A 13,855-nucleotide genomic window follows, 5' to 3' on the forward strand; every position below is an offset into this window, starting at 1 on the left:
GCATTGAGGAATCCATATGGATCGAAATTCCAGAGGTAAAATGGGAGAGCATAGTAGCAGGGATATAATACCACCCTCCTGGTTAGGATGTGGAAACAGACTGTACAATGCTAACAGAGATTAGACTGGCTAGTAAAATGGGCAGCATAATAATAATGGGAGACTTCAATTATCTAAGAATTGATTTGGTAAATGTCACATCAGGATATGCAAGGGAAGTAAAGTTCCTAGAGGCCATCAATGACTGCTTCATGGAGAAGTTGATCATGGAACCAAGAAGAGGCATAACTATATTAGATTTAGTTCTCAGTGGAATCCACAACCTGGTTCAAGAAATAAAGGCAAAAGTGATCATAATGTAATTGACATAATCACTGAAGGAGAACTACTGAACTAGCTGTATAAAAAGGGAGAGTAGATAAAATGAGGAAATTTGTTAGAAAAAATCTAAAAGGAGAAATTCATAATGTTACAAACTTGCAGGAGGCATGATCACTGTTTAAAATTGCCATTCCATTCTTTATAATAGGTTGAAGGATTCCAAATAATTCCTAGTGTAGTTTAATTATGAGGTGAAAGAGGAAATTAAAGCCAAAGGGTGTTATTTAAAAAATGGAAAGCAATCCAAGGGCTAGATTTATCAAAATATCACATGCGATAGGAAGAAGGGCATGTTTCAAGGTAATAACCAATTTATTGCAATGTGCGTAATCTTAGCACTTTGCATAGGTATCACCGCAAAGTGCATTAACTTTTCACATTTTTTGTTAACACCTACGTAATTCCATTTTCCTACCTGCAAAGTACTCATTTCACCACTAGAGGGGAGGGAAGAAGAGAAAGAGAGAAAGAGAACGCCTCTGGAGGGAGGCACCATAGTAAGCAGCTATTTATGCTACTATAGGAAGCCCATCTAGTAACCCAAGCTGAGGTTTAGGTAGTAGTGTACGAGTTAGGGGCCACTTAGACATGCAGAGTGAGATGTACAAACAGAACAGTGCACTCTTGTGAAGATTTGATGTATTTCGGAGTGTGGAAACTCACACAATGATGAGATTTGTACAATGTTCTCTCAACTTAGCTTGATGGACTCTCTACCTAGGTAACATCAAGCTAGGTTGAGAGAACACTGTACAAATCTCATCGTTGTGTGAGTTTCCACACTCCGAAAGATCGCCATCCCTGCCCCCATCCCTCCAGTTTGGCCAAAAAAACATACCTTCATCTGCCTCCTCCTCTTGTCTCAACCCTCACCCTCCAGCCCCACCAAGAATCCTCCAAAACCCTGTGCTGCTGAGATCACAGTACACTTATACTGCAATCCCGGCGGCTTCCAGCATTGCTTTGACAACAGAGGCTGGAAGTATGATTTTAGGCCATAGTGGGGGAGGGGGAGCAGGGGCTGGGAATAGTAAGTTGGTGGGAGGGGTGATTGGGTTGGCAGGCCCAACATTATTCTCACTTGGGATCAGGAAGGGATCAGTAAGGGTTCAGACCGGCAGGCCCATTTGGCTGGGGTTTTTTTTTTTTTTTTTTTACATGCTCACCACTTAACCAGCTATATTTTTTGAATACAGACAGCATTTAAGGTTAAAGTTATCCAAGAACACATTCCTGGATAACTTTAACCTTCCACTTGGCCATATTTAGAGTAGCTGAATAACATATTTGGCTAACTACAAAAGTCAGAGTTAGCTGGCTTAATTAATTGCCTACCACAACCGCAACCCAGAATGCCTCCAAAATACATTCTTTTTATCTGGATAAAATGTATTGGGATAAGTAGCACTTATATTCAAACTTCAGTATTTATCTGGATAGCTTTTGAATATAGATCTCATAATCATTATGTCAGAAAAATTATTTCAAAATCCACTTTTTATTAAACTCTAATTTTAGTTCCACCAGCAATGTAGCTTTCAGAGTTCACTCTGCCTGAGAGATCTCCAAAAATAGAGTCAATTCCAGACTGTCTACTTGAAACAGAGAAATATGGCAGTAGAAAAAAAAACATACTGCCTCTCTGCTCTGCCCATCCAAACATCTGCTCAGCTCTACATTACCTAATACCTATCACACCTCAGCTTTTCCTGTTTTACACGATACTTTATTTTTATCAAAAGCAATGTAATCACTTCTGGTAGATGTAAAATTTCCAAAGTATAGTGTTTTAATGGTACTCTTAAAGATATACTGGAGATTTGTTAAAAATGAAACAGGCAGATGTGATTTTTACTGCTAACATCCTTTAATTTTTCACTTTTCCAATGCAGCACAGTACTGAGAAATTCTGACCTTAAAAATATCATATTAGTCCTGTACAGCCAGGCCCAGTGCTAGCATTTTTACAGCTCTGTGTGAAAAATTGTTGTGCCGGTCCCCCCATTCTGTTTTGTAACACAAAATTTTGTTGTTTTCCCCAATAACCAACACATAATAGAAACTGTCATTCTCACACTCTATTCCAGGTCCCCTTCTGCTGCCGAAAGAAAGCCCTGCTCCCTTTAGTAATCCAAACTATCAAAATTGACACTTCCCCTCCAAGCCTATTTTACCCCATCCACAGGTCCAAAATTTCTAAATTGTGCAGGAATGATCTCCAGATGCAAAATTGGTGTCGGATGGACCCTGTAGCTGGCACCAGTTTGCTGAGCAGAAAAAATGCACTGCTGTGGTGGCACCCAGAAAACCCTACAAAAAAAGACACTTGGAACCCATTAGTATTAAGCCTATTGCAACATGTGTTAAGTGTGGGTTTGGCCCTTGGACAGTCTTAAGTAAACTGAATGACAGTAATATAGTAAAATTCCCATACCATAACAGAAGTCAAACAGGAACAAACCTATCTATGAAAAGGCAAATATTATACCAGGCCTTAAAACACCTCCTATAAAAAAAAAGCAGAACAAACCAGTCTGCTCTAAATTCCTACATAGAAACTACATGCTATCAGAATTACCTCACCTCACTTACACATGCAGAACACAGACAGGTCCTCACCAAACAGAGAATAAAAAGACCATAGAATACAAATGTGTAGACAGAAATTGAACTGGAAGCTGCAACAACCTAAACTCTATATGCAAAGAAGCAATGGAAAAAAAGAACATCATCAGTCCTCATAAATCATCAAACAATAAAATAAAGAAATATAAATTGATCATAATAAACCATACTAATAAAAATAATATTGCCAAACAGATGACATATAGAATAACATCCAATAATTAAGAACTCATAGAATACATTTAAAAACATTTCCAAACAGTAATAAAATATTTCAAAACAGCACACATCAACACCCAATAATTAAACAAGAAGGGAAAAATCATCTGCTTCCCATACCTGAAAACTTTTGATTTCCATTCACTCCGAGGTTGTCATGAATTAGTGGGGGTGGCACAAATTATTTTACCCCCACCCCTGTAAAAAGCAGGCTCCCACTCACAAACAAACAAACAAACAAACACAAACACACACACACATATCCATTCATACCCCTAGCTATTTTGGGTGCTCTTGAGGTTGGGGGGGGGGTATCTCCTTACCTACTCTAATTCAATGGGAAGAGCGGTGGGGGGGATACACTTTATTGCTGACAGGGTTGTGGAGGGGGACCATTGCCGTGTGTGGCACTTATTCTACTTTTTTTACATTTTGGGGTGACATGCCCACCTCATGAGCCAGTCCCAGGTTGAGCAGGGGGTCAGCCCATTTTGCCGTAACATTTGTTTTTATTTGCATGGCCCGGTAAATGTAACATGGGAGACGTGGGACCCGTGTTAGGGTCCTGAGGCTCTAATAAAACATTACTGAAAATTGAAAAGGTGTTGTTCTTTTATCATGACTGACCACTTTCTTGGTTGGCCGTGATAAAATATTTGCATCAAATTGCCTAGTAATGACTTTCTTTGCATGTATTTGCATTATTCATGCATGTAAATCAAATTCAAAGCAGGTCATTGTAATAGGCTAGCATACCCGGGCTGAGCCATGCAATGATCATGTATATTATGTGATATCGCCGTGATAATACTCTATCGTGTGATATACAGTGTATATTGCATCATATATGCTGTTTAACGTGCCTTAGAGCACTACAATGGCTTGATGCATCACCCAGGTAGATTGTAAGCTCACTGGGCATAGCAAAATACCTCCAGTACTTGAGTGCAATCTGCTTTGAAGTACCAAAAAGTGGAATATAAATAAATATTGTTTGTGATAAAGCATTGTAATTTCTATTTCCTTAATAAAAGACTTTTTCATACATTCTAAACATTCAGGAAGGACTAATACAAATTATGATTAAGAGACTTTGTTGTAGTTTTATTGTATATCGAGATAACTGCCTTCTAAATAATAGATTTATTTTCCCCATTCCTACAGGATCATTCATCAAATTACGATGGGCCATTATTACGTGCGTTAGGGCGTTATCGCATGTAATAATGCCCTAACACACTCAATAACTACCGCATCGCAATTTGAACATTTAAATTAGGGAAATGGGAAGAGTTTGGGCGGGGTTTAGAGAAATTAGGGGCCTGTAGTGCTATGAGCAATAATGTATCTCACATTATCACCCGCAGAAGCGCCGGAAATAGCTACAGCTATTTCATTGGCGCTATGGGGGCGACAGTGTGCAGCGCGGCCACAACCGAAGTAGCAAAAATGCACCGCTGCAACGCAGCCGCCTGCTATCGCTCCCCCCACCCCATTATTTGTCATGGCTCATTATTCCGCTATATTTATACAACTAGGAGACATTCTGTTCCTGTCGGAGACACCATTCAGTGATTTATTCTAAGCATGAATGGTAACTATTGGACATTCTAGATAATCAGTATTCTCCCTGATAAGAAATGATATGAATTTGATGAATCCAGGCCTTAGTGTTCATATCTTGATACAAAGTTTTTCTTTTGCTTTCTCCCCATATTGTGGTCTTCAATGAAGCAAGCTCTATTTTTGTTCAACAATGTTTTGTATTTCACTTTTTCTATTTCTATATATGTACTTCCTATTACTTTCAAGTTGTATTTGGCTTAAAAATATGAAATAGAAATTTTAAAAAAGACAAAAATAAAGAGATGCCTCCATCTCCAAGTGCACTTCAGTGGTTGGAAAGACAGATGCTGGCTGATGTATTGATCCATCAGCCCCAGTACTGAAGGAAGAATATATGTGTACCTTCCACTTTCTCTTCCACATCACATCTCCACTAAATAGCTGCCATAGAGATCCAGAGAGTTGACAAAGGTCAGCAGAGGGAGCAGGTTGCAGCCATTTTGGAATATCCACATCAGCACATGGATACTTTTTATAATAATAGTGCTAGACAAGAGGGAAATATCGAGTGAGATATGAATAATACATTAAGACAAAAATAATCACTTGCATATTTCAAGGAATGAAAATATATTATGGTGGATGACTATAAATAAAGACCATCAGAATTATGCTTCCGACACTATACATATAGGGGCGGATTTTAAGAGCCCTGCTCGCATAAATCCGCCCGGATTTACACGAGCAGGGCCTTGCGTGCCGGCGCGCCTATTTTCCATAGGCCTGCTGGCGCGCGCAGAGCCCCGGGACTCGCGTAAGTCCCGGGGTTTTTCGAGGGGGGCGTGTCGGGGGCGTGTCGGGGCGGGGCCGATCGGCGCGGTGTTTTGGGGGCAGGATGCGGCGTTTCGCGGGCGGGCCCAGGGGCGTGGTTTCGGCCCGGGGTGGTCCGGGGGCGTGGCTGCGCCCTCCGGAACCGCCCCCAGGTCGCGTCTCGGCGTGCTAGCGGCCCGCTGGCGTGCGGGGATTTACTTCTCCCCTCCGGGAGGCGTAAATCCCCGGAGAAAGGTAGGGGGGGGTTTAGATAGGGCCGGGGGGGTGGGTTAGATAGAGGAAGGGAGGGGAAGGTGAGGAGAGGCCGCTCCGATTTCGGAGCGGCCTCGGAGGGAACGGAGGCAAGCTGTGCGACTCGGCGCACGCAGGCTGCCCAAAATCGGCAGCCTTGCGCGCGCCGATCCAGGATTTTAGAGGATATGCGCGGCTATGCGCGTATCTTATAAAATCCAGCGTACTTTTGTTTGCGCCTGCTGCTCCGCAAACAAAAGTACGCGATCGCACTTTTTTAAAAAATCTACCCCTAAGTAAACTTGATTAATAGCAGTTAATGGACTTCTCCTCCAAGAACTTATCCAAACCTTTTCTGAACCCAGCTACAGTAACTGAACTAACCACATCCTCTAGGAACAAATTCCAGAGCTTAATTGTGCGTTGAGCGAAAAAGAATTTTCTCCGATTAGTCTTAAATGTGCTACTTGCTAACTTCATGGAATGCCCCTTAGTCCTTCTATTATCCGAAAGTGTAAATAACTGATTCACATCTACTCTTTCAAGACCTCTCATGATTTTAAAGACCTCTATCATATCCCCCCTCAGCCGTCTCTTCTCCAAGCTGAACAGCCCTCATCTCTTCAGGCTTTCCTCATAGCGGAGCTGTTCCATCCCCTTTATCATTTTGGTTGCCCTTCTCTGTACCTTCTCCATCGCAACTATATTTTTTTTGAGATGCAGCAACCATAATTGTACACAGTATTCAAGGTGCAGTTTCACCATGGAACAATACAGAGGCATTATGACATTTTCCATTTTATTAACCATTCCCTTCCTAATAATTTCTAACATTCTGTTTGCTTTTTTGACTGCTGCAGCACACTGAGCCGACGATTTTAAAGTATTATCCACTATGATGCCTAGATCTTTTTCCAGGGTGGTAGTTCCTAATATGGAATCTAATATCATGTAACTACAGCAAGGGTTATTTTTCCCTATGTGCAACACCTTGCACTTGTCCACATTAAATTTCATCTGCCATTTGGAAGCACAATCTTCCAGACTTGCAAGGTCCTCCTGTAATGTATCACAATCCACTTGTGATTTAACTACTCTGAATGATTTTGTGTTGTCCGCAAATTTGATAACTTCACTCATCGTATTCCTTTCCAGATCATTTATATATATATATATATATATATAAATGATTGAAAAACACCGGTCGAAGTACAGATCCCTGAAGCACTCCACTGTTTACCCTTTTCCACTGAGAAAATTGACCTGTCTATTGACCAGTTTGTAATCCACAAAAGGACATCACTTCCTATGCCATGACTTTTTAGTTTTCTTAGAAGCCTCTCATAAGGGACTTTGTCAAATGCCTTCTGAAAATCCAAACCCCTACATCTACTGGTTCACCTTTATCCACATGTTTATTAACCCCTTCAAAAAAATGAAGCAGATTTGTTAGGCAAGTCTTCCCTTGGGTAAATCAATGTTGACTGTGTCCCATTAAATCATGTCTTTCTATATGCTCTAAGATTTTTATCTTTAGAATAGTTTCCACTATTTTTCCCAGCACTGAAGTCAGGCTCACTGGTCTCTAGTTACCCGGATCACCCCTGGAGTCCTTTTTAAATTTTGGGGTTACATTGGCCACCCTCCAGTCTTCAGGTACAATGGATGATTTTAATAACATGTTACAAATTTTAACTAATAGATCAGAAATTTCATTTTTGAGTTCCTTTAGTACCTTAGGATGCATACCATCTGGACCAGGTGAGAGACATCATATCTTTTATAACAGACATAAAAAAACTACAGTTTTGACCTTTTTTATGTTTTCCCATGTGTAGTGTCTACTCTGTGCAAACATTTGCAAGAATCACTTTCACAAATAATAAACATATGCATATCGTCTGCTTTTTGTGTAAGCTTATCTAAATTCATCACTAATGAGCTGTTCTGATGCAAAATCGTGCAAAGCAGGTAATTAATAAAGAATTCTGTGAAGACCTGCACATAAAAATGGCATCTCAGCCTGTTTTCTGCAAAAAGAGTTATCTTTTTTGCGAGTTGCCCATAGAAAACATATAGACATAACTTTGCTGTTATGATTCTGTGGTAAAACAATAATTTAAATACACTAAAGTAAACTAGGTTTATTTGCATATGAGTTCCAAGAGAAAGACACATGATGAAATTTGAGACTTTTGCGAAAAAATTGGCGTTAAGTAACATAGTATATCAGCTTCTCCTGTCTGCACCCTTAGGGGCTGCTGCTGTGGTGCTGGAGTTGGCTGATGGTGGACCATGAGGGGCATCTCTCAATCACTCTTTCTATATGCACTGCTTGCCCTTCCTGGGGGTTGCTCTTAACACCAAGACTATCATTTACCTTCCCTACCTTTTTACTGGAAGCTATGATATTATTGACGACAGCTCTCCAATTTTCTTCAGCTACTAACTCTTCAATATTAAGGGAATCCCAGACACAATTCTTCCTCAAAATCAGTTTTTGAAAATACTACCTCCATTACCTCAGAAAGATTAATAATGGAGGGGCATGCTGCTAGTTTGGGGTGTTGCATTTCTGCTACCCCTGTCCTTTCTTTTGCCCTTTTAATTCCAGCTTTAGATTGCTCTCTCGCCTTTTTCCCCTGTTCTCAAGCATGAGGGTGAGGAACAAACTGCGGTGGCACATAATCTCCCAATTTTAAATTCTTATGACTTGAGATAGCTTTCACTCCTGGCTTTCTGCAGCTAAAAAAGTCTCTTTTAAGTTTAGGTGCAAGACTCCTATTTCCACACTTCTACTAGAACTGCTTGTATTTCTGACAAGCTGGGCTGGCTCTGCAGGAACACCCAAGCCCCTGCTCTTGCCATTCTCTCCTCACCACTTCCTTGCAGTAGCATAATGAATTTGGAAATAGCTACTGGTGGTTTTGATATCACAATATAATTTATTGATACTGTACCACTCTAATATTGACTTACTATCTGTCACACACAATTGAGTTGACAGGCTGAGTTCACTTCAGTGCTTAGCAAGCACTACCAAATTTCCAAGCACAGTTAGCAGCTTGCTAGTGACAAAACTCAGCTTCTATCTTTCTAGGGCTATCACTGATTGTGTGTGCAAAAATGTCTCTCTCAGTCAGCAGTGCATACATGCAAGTACACAGTACTTGCATGTATGACTGACTGACTGACTCCTTTTGCGCACATACACACAAACACATGCACTCATGCATCCACAAAACTGTCAGAAAAAAAACTGAGAAGACTGTGAAGGAAGTACTTCTCCTGACTGCAGTCTATCTACAGATAACTAGTGCAGTGTACTGTGCAGAGCTAGACAGACAGGCAAATACAATCAGTGATCACTGCTTCTGTATTTCCTCCAGTTAACTACTCTGCGCCAGTGAATAGATATAAAGTAGTAACTCTGTGTTTCTGTCACAGTGAGTACACAGTGAATGTAGCAGTGAAAATCAGAAAAAAGCACTTTGCAAATGCCAAAATTATTCTTTCTCCTTATGATAGAGAAATTGATATATCTGAAAGGTTTCCAAGCATAGAACATGAGCCTCTTTCAAAATACGGGAAGCTCTAAAAGAAGGGGGTTTGGGATGAGGATGAAAGGGGGTAGAGTCAGGAGTAATCTTAGGAAATATTTCTTTACAGAGAGGGTAATAGGATGTATAGAACGGCCTCCCGGTGGAGGTGGAATAGATAAAAACAGTATCTAAATTCATGGGATAAATACAAGGGATCTTTGAGGGAGTGATGGGAATTGTAAGGGCTACAGAAATTGGATGGGTGGACAGACCAGATGGGCCATATAGTCTTTTTCTGCTCTTATTCTTCTATGGAGCCAAGACTGGGCCCTGAAAGAGACCAGTTCACATGGGATTAAAAGCCTTCGACCTCCGAGGTGCTCAAATTGGTCTTTGGAGACCCCTCTGCTCCCCACAGCTGCCAACTGGGTTTTCAGGTTATCTCTAAGGAATATACATGAGATATATATTATCTGCTCTGTCTCCAGTTTGTGCAAATGTATTCATTATGGATACCCTGAAAACCAGACTGGGTAGGGGGGTGAAGGATCGGTTTGAGCATGGCTGTTTCCTCTTACAAGGGGACTGATACACAAATTCCCATTTATATATACCTGTTTTTCTTATTAAAATGCTTTGTCTTTATTGTCACAATTGTCATGGGATCTACTTACTGTTTGGGTACTTGCCAGGTACTTGTAGCCTGGATTGGTCACTGTTGGAAACAGGATGCTGGGCTTGATGGACCCTTGGTCTGACCCAGTATGACAATTTCTTATGTTCCTTTTTTAAAGCTTTTCATAGATTCTAAGAGAGCTTCTGAAAAGACAAGCTTTCCCTATGAAATCCAACAGAGAAAATGGAGTTTCTTTGTACATGCTCAGAGCTTACAGTGGGAGGACGTTAGTGTCACTTGATTCAGATGCCAGCTATAGGTTGGTTAAAAAAAATACTTCACCTTGACTGGAATTCCATCCTGTATACTTGCTACTTCTCCCTACTTGGCTCCAGCCTGGTTGCTGCCTCACACAGGCAATGGTTGTTTGCTACTGTTAACAGTTTCACTATAACTTTCTCAGAGCAGAACTTTTCAATATGCCTTAGATTTGAATGTAAAATATAAAATAATGAAAAGAAAAATTTTGTTTACATTTGTGGGCACCCTCCATTCATTTTATGCTCGATGAATGAAAAGGAAATGGTCTCATTGTGTTTTTCCCATTTGTTTCAAACCAATGCACATCTCTAACCTGCATTAAATTTACACTTTTACAAGTTTTATGTTAACAGTCATCTATGTACTCTTAAAATAATATATTGGATGCAAAGTACAGTTTGGTATTCATGATAACAGTTTCAAGCTCTTATTTCTAGCAAATTCTTACTGATGTGATAGAAAGAGATGCTACTTAATGTAGGGAACAGGAAACTCTGCATCCCAAAAAACATATATATCTCTTAATTGGGACCTAAAATTGCATACTGAATACCATAATATTATAGGTTATTGCATGTATCTGTTACTGATTAAATCAGAGACCTAAAAATATCAGATGTATAAAAAATATAAAATATGAGTAAGGATAATTGAGTAAATTATTCTCATTTGAAAGGATGAATTGGTATAAATAGGAGCTAACATTAAACTATCTGTAATTTTCAGATTTTTCTTTACATTTAATTTTAAAGTATTCTGCCCCCCTGATAATAGTCTTTAATTATTTTATTTAAAGTAAAGCTCATTAGGAAATCTGACTTACATTTTTATTGCTCTGTATGACCTGCACATTGCAGAATATATTTATATTTTATATATATATATGTTTTTCCTGAAAAAAAAAATATTTATAACTATCTATCTATCTATCTATATTTCAGGTAAAACATATCTGAAAATGTAAATCCATAATGTAATATGGCAAATTTTTCAACTAATGGAGCTAAAGTACTACTATATTGTTGTTTAGATTTATGAACAACTCATTAACAGATCATTTTGTGGTAATAAGCAACTATTCTAGTGATTTAAAGTTCCATAGGAACTAAATATTGATGCAAAGGAATTTATTATTTGGTAGCTACACAGCTTTGCAATTTTAAACTTCTCTGGAGAGCTGGAAAACAAACTTTTAAAGAATGAAAACTTTGTACTATACTTTATTAAGCAGAAAAAGGGTATTATCAATATTTTTATAGATGACTAGGGATCCCAGTTCTGTAGCTTGCTATGATTTTATGGTATTTATTTTGGACTCAAAGTGTTATGGTATTTATTTAATTACTATATAATCAAGAGATTTAATAAATAAAACACTGATGTTCCTAAAAAGGTTAAAAAGAAGATAAAATATAAATTGGGAAGCATTTCAATTGATGTTTTCTGGTCAGCACATAAAGCTATGAAAACCTCTCTGTCCAAAAGCTCTTTCTGACTAATTAACAACTAAGAGACCTCATTCTCAAATACGTTTCTTCAAAAAATAAAGAGTTGTATGATTTTAAACACAAATGGGTCCAAACAACAATTTCATGCCATGGCACATTGTGAATCATCAAGGCTATCAAATAAAAAAGATCACTATTCAAAGTTAGAGCTGAGGCTGCACAGGAAGCTGAATTGCAATGAAATGGGCAATTATGCGCATATAGGGGCGGATTTTCAGAGCCCTGCTCGCGTAAATCCGCCCAAAACCGGGGGGATTTACGCGAGCAGGGCCCTGCGCGCCGGGAAGCCTATTTTACATAGGCCTCCTGGCGCGCGCAGAGCCCCGGGACTCGCGTAAGTCCCGGGGTTCTCCGAGGGGGGCGTGTCGGGGGCGGGCCCGGTCGTCGCGGCATTTCAGGGGCGTGTCTGCAGCGTTTTGGGGGCGGGTACGGGGTGTGGCTACGGCCCGGGGCGGTACGGGGGCGTGGCCGCGCCCTCCGTACCCGCCCCCAGGTCGCGGCCCGGCGCGCAGGAGGCCCGCTCGCGCACGGGGATTTACGCCTCCCTCTGGGAGGCGTAAATCCCCCGACAAAGGTAAGGGGGGGTTTTAGACAGGGCCGGGTGGGTGGGTTAGGTAGGGGAAGGGAGGGGAAGGTGAGGGGAGGGCAAAGGAAAGTTCCCTCCGAGGCCGCTCCGATTTCGGAGCGGCCTTGGAGGGAACGGGGGTAGGCTGTGCGGCTCGGCGCGCGCCGGCTATACAAAATCGATAGCCTTGCGCGCGCCGATCCAGGTTTTTAGCAGATACGCGCGGCTCCGCGCGTATCTACTAAAATCCAGCGTACTTTTGTTTGCGCCTGGAGCGCAAACAAAAGTAGGCTATTCGCGCGCCTCTTAAAATCCGCCCCATAATGAAGGATTTGGGGCCCATCTGGCTGCAAGACATGAAATGCAATACACTATGGGGCGGATTTTCAGAGCCCTGCTCACCTAAATCCGCCCAAAACCAGGCGGATTTAGGCGAGCAGGGCCCTGCGAGCCGGTGAGCCTATTTTACATAGGCCTACCGGCGCGCGCAGAGCCCCGGGACTCGCGTAAGTCCCGGGGTTCTCCGAGGGGGGCGTCGGGGGCGTGTCGGGGGGCGGGCCCGGTCGTCGCGGCGTTTCGGGGGCGTGTCGGCAGCGTTTTGGGGGCATGTACGGGGGCGTGGCTACGGCCCGGGGCGGTCCGGGGGCGTGGCCGTGCCCTCCGTACCCGCCCCCAGGTCGCGGCCCGGCGTGCAGGAGGCCCGCTCGCGCGCGGGGATTTACTTCTCCCTCCGGGAGGCGTAAATCCCCGGAGAAAGGTAAGGGGGGGTGTAGACAGGGCCGGGCGGGTGGGTTAGGTAGAGGAAGGGAGGGGAAGGTGAGGGGAGGGCGTTAGAGGATTCCCTCCAAGGCCGCTCCGATTTCGGAGCGGCCTTGGAGGCAACGGGGGTAGGCTGCGCGGCTCGGCGCGCGCCGGCTATACAAAATCGATAGCCTTGCGCGCGCCGATCCAGGTTTTTAGCAGATATGCGCGGCTCCGCGCGTATCTACTAAAATCCAGCGTACTTTTGTTTGCGCCTGGAGCGCAAACAAAAGTAGGCCTATTTGCGGAGTCTGAAAATCCGCCCCTATGCATTAGCTTCATTTTCCATTTTCAGACGTACAGAATTTCTTAGGTGAAGTCAATGACATGGTATGTGATGTTAGTGTGAACTAAAATCATAAAGCAAAAAAGAAAATTGTCACACCACTTTATCTGCATATTCCAGGGATAAGCAACTCCAGTCCTCACGTGCCATAAACAAGTTTGGTTTTTAGGATATCCACAAAGAATATACATGAGATATATTTGTATACAATAAAGAGCATGCATGCAAATATATCTAATGCATAGTCACTGTGGATATCCTGAGAACAAGACCTGCCTGTGGCACTAGAGGACCAGAGTTGCCTACCCTTAGTATATTATCTGAAACCCTTAGCAATCCTTACTCCATTTAATTCAATGGATA

At 41.8% G+C, this 13,855-nt stretch overlaps 1 protein-coding gene across 2 annotated transcripts in view; it reads right to left on the bottom strand.

Annotated features, from left to right (window-relative positions):
• Positions 1-13,855, bottom strand: part of TUSC3 (tumor suppressor candidate 3) — a 248,904-nt gene that overhangs the window by 85,201 nt on the left and 149,848 nt on the right. The window lies entirely within an intron of this gene.

This window comes from Rhinatrema bivittatum, chromosome 1, assembly GCF_901001135.1.
Source record: "Rhinatrema bivittatum chromosome 1, aRhiBiv1.1, whole genome shotgun sequence".
Classification (NCBI taxonomy): Eukaryota; Metazoa; Chordata; class Amphibia; order Gymnophiona; family Rhinatrematidae; genus Rhinatrema; species Rhinatrema bivittatum.